Genomic DNA, 4,317 nt, shown 5'->3' with positions numbered 1-4,317 from the left:
GGGGCGGCGATGGAATCTACTACATCCTACGTAGGATCACCTTAAATGCTGATTACCTGTGCATCGGGGGATTAATAAAAAAAACCATATCACTATATTAACTATACGCCAAAAAGTTGATGGCCTTATGCGCGTTGAGACAGAGAGCGGAAATATACAACAATTCTCTATCTAGTTACAATGAAAAAAATAAAAACAAATAAATGCTAGATCAACTTGAAAAATGTATCCAGCAAAAATATTTTACTATGACTCAAGGTAAAAAAAATTTTGTTTAGCTTGTTAGAAATAGGTTCAACCATAAACATAAATTAGAAAGTTAAGTTTATATACAAAGTAATAATTTTCAGCTATTGGAATGACAAAAACACATTGCATGAACAGCTTTTTTGTACTGTATATCTAAGCTAGAATAATTAAAGATACTGTCTGGTAAAGGCATCTTTAATTGATAAACAGGATGGAATTGAAAAAAAAGGTTCATCTATCTGATCACACTTATTCAATACAGGGCTTTAGTGAATGTGCAGCCAAACCCATAACAGCCCATCAGTGGATGCAGAGTCACGCCATTGAGGTTATCCTTGTGAGGACTGAAAAACTGCCCTCGCAAAGTCAAAACAACAGGCTTTTATCACATTGTGGGGAAATCTGGGCTGCTTAATAATAATTACAAAAATGCGCACACACAAACGCATACAATATGAATATAGGGATTTATATTTATATACCCCCAACTCTGAAAGTGTGAGGTGATACTGTATGTATGTATATATAAAAGCATACTTATACGTATATATGAGTGTGTGTGTGTGTGTGTGTGTGTGTGTGTGTGTGTGTGTGTGTGTGTGTGTGTGTGTATGTATGTATGTATGTATGTATGTATGTGTGTGTGTGTGTGTGTGTGTACGTACTTTATTTCATCATTTGCAGTGTGCTAAATATAGATGATGTCATTTGTTTTGACTGGAATTTAGCTTTGATTGCCTTGAATTTTTTAGATGATGAGGCTTTACATTGGGGCCAGTTGTGAGCCTGTTGCTTTAGTGATACTCTTTAGCTACTTTACAACAACCCTTTTGTGACACTAATTCTTGTTTTGTTGTTCAGTCTCAGTTCTTTGGAGGCAACAATACTGGGGACAAAAGAGGGATGTGACAAGGTAAATTGAGTAGGATAGTGATCTGAGACACAAAGCTGTAATATGTATGTTGTCTGTGATACATTTACACATCAGGATGAGGCCTAGTTAATTTCCCTGTAAGTTTGAGTGCAAAGCTGGCTGAGCCATCAGAGATGGCTGACAACAGCACATTCAGTTCTTCAGGAAAAGTTATCCACTAGACTAGTGGGCAGTAAATGACAGTTTAACAGGGTTAGTAACAGTAATTGTATAGGACTCAGCTCAGTACACAGAGAGAGCTTTTGGAAAGTAGAAAACATCCCAGTTGAGTGGAGAGTGTGGGAGAAAGAGAATTTAGTGGACAGGCTAGCTGGAGTAGTGGTGCTCTCAGGGCAGATGAATCTTTCTATGAGCATCAGAATGTGGAACAATGAGTGCATGACAAGGGCAGAGATAAAGTCAGCTTTGCTGACTGCATACTGGCAGTTACACAATCATATGGCACGCTGCCAGAATCAGACATCAGATTTCTGGGTTGGTTTCCTCTTGTGCTTAAGGCAAGAGATGCATCTTGGGTGGACGACAGAAATGTACTGGAAGCACATATTGAAGGTGATGGAGGGGAATAAGAATGAAGAAGAAGGAAACAGCTGAGTAGAAAGGCTTCCTCTGCACCCTTACACCTGCTTATTCAAGCAATTATCTCATCAGCCAGTCATGTGGCTACAGTGCAATGCATAAAATCATCAAATACAGGTCAGGAGCTTCAGTTTAATGTTCACATCAAACACACAATAAGTAAAAAAAAAATGTGGTCTGAGTGACGCTTACTGTGGCATCATTGCTGGTGCCAGATGGGCTGTTTCAGTATTTCTGTAACTACTGATCTCCTGGGATTTTCACACACAACAGTAGAAGTTTGCTCAGAATTTGTACGAAACACAAAAAATTCTCAGCGAATGAACGTTCTTGTTAATGAGAAGGTCAGAAGAGACTGGATTGCGCTAACTGAAAGGTGACTCAGACAACCACTCTGAACAGCTGTGGTGAGCAGAACAGCATCTCAGAATATACAACTTGCCCAATATTGAGGCAGATGAGCTACAGCAGTCAGGTTTCACTCCTGTCAGCCAAAACCAGAAAGCTAAAGCTGCAGTGGGCACAGGTTTACCAGAAATGGACAGCTGAAGACCAGAAAAACACAAAACAAAAGCCTGATCTGCTGGATCTTGATTTCTACTGAGGCACACAGATGGTAGAGTCAGAATCTGGTGTCAACAGCATGAATCCATGGACCCAACCGGTCTAATATCAATAGTTTAGGAAGGATGTGGTGGTATAATGGTGTGGGGTCGAGCCATGTATGTCCATTTTGGTGCCTTAGGCGAGTGTCCAAATGGCATCCTTTCACCACTCATCACCAATATACACATGGCAAAATCAAGGCACAGTTGTCATAATGTGTAAACACAGCACAGCAACCATTTACTGTCTCAAATTCAAATCGGCTTTTTAATATACTTCAGTGTTAAAAGTGACATAAAATAAATATAAAAATTATGTTATTTGGGGTAAATTGGAAATAATCTCCCATTATTTGGGCAGCGACTGTAAAGTTCTAACATTTTCGTGTTCAGTTTTTCATGTGATGCTAGGCAGGACAGCTGAATGTAATTATTATTACTAAATAAGCTTGCTAAAATGATGACAGAAACGCATGAAGACAACGTTCACACTTTACATCTCTACCTCTATATTGGATTTTTTTCATCATGCGCTTACCTACATTTCCTGTATTTCACTCCAGATGGCTTTTATTGTTTCATTATTAAATGATCGCTTGGCTGCCGCTACACATATTTACAACCAGAGAGACATTCATAAGAGGAGTGAATTGATGGGAATATGGCTAAACATGATTATGACCATAGGAAGTGGTAGCTAACGAGTGTTAATGCTGAAGGCACAATGGTTACTGATGACATTTGTCTCCTCAGAAAACAGTTATTAACAACACAGACTATGTCAATCAGAATGTGAACATGAAAACGTTCAGTTTTTTTAAGTAATTGTATTTTACACTGCAAAAACTGTTTGGGACTAGGTGACAAGTTGATCATATAATCTTAACATCATGTAAAAATATTACAGTCACATGCAGTAATAGTGACACAACGGGTGTATCAACTTGTGAGATCTTAATTAGTTTCTGGCTAATTTCCTCTCAAATTTGAAAATCATAAATGCTTGGACCAGATTTCCAATTCACATCTGTTTCTTTGTTTCAAGCCTAGTGTTGAAGCCTTTGAACTATGGTGGTGGCAAAGACCTTTATGATTGCCATAGATATAAAGAAAAATATACAAATGGATTATTATTATTCTATTAGTATAAGAAGCAATTGGATTTAAGAGTACTGAGGAATGGTGTGTGTGCATTGATTCTCCATGTGTGTTGATATCTTCTCATGGGTGTTTGTGTGTGACAGATATACTGTGTAAACTTGAAGTTTTATTTTGGTGTTTGTGCAACTGGCTGTCCAGTGAAACCTGTGTTTTAAGTTGCTAAGAGTGATACATTTTTGATTAATGGTTTCTTCAAAGGTTGCAATATGGTTTCTGATCTAGGCAGTACATTTTTCAGTACATGTTTCCTTTTCAAAATACTCATCCTAGTTGTGTGGAACCACTGACCATGATTCAACTGTGTTCATTCAAAGAATTATGCATTAAAACTGATACAACATTCATGTAATATGCATTGTACAGCAATGTAGAACATACAGATGTGAACAAATCTGTTGGTACCCTTCCACAAAGAAAGAAAAAACACAGCTATCGCTGAAATAACATGAAACTGACTAAAGTTTAATGGGATCCCTTATTTGTTATTCCATATTTAACACAGATCAGACTTTGCTTTTGATTATTGATTAGGTTGAATATTTTATATAATTAAACAAATGAAAATGGCACGGACAAAAAAAGATGGTACCCTTAATTTAATATTTTGTGGCACCATCTTTTGTAGCAATCACTGCCAAAAAGCGATCTCTGTACCTTTGCATTTGCCAACGGGTAGTTTGGCCCACTCTTCCTGAGCAAACTGCACAAGCTGTCTCAGGTTTGAAGGGTGGCGTCTCCACACTGCAAATTTTAAGATATTTCCATAGATGTTGAATAGGAGTAAGATCT

Source organism: Paramormyrops kingsleyae, chromosome 10 (assembly GCF_048594095.1).
Source record: "Paramormyrops kingsleyae isolate MSU_618 chromosome 10, PKINGS_0.4, whole genome shotgun sequence".
Lineage (NCBI taxonomy): Eukaryota > Metazoa > Chordata > Actinopteri > Osteoglossiformes > Mormyridae > Paramormyrops > Paramormyrops kingsleyae.
This window is presented reverse-complemented; position numbering follows the sequence as displayed.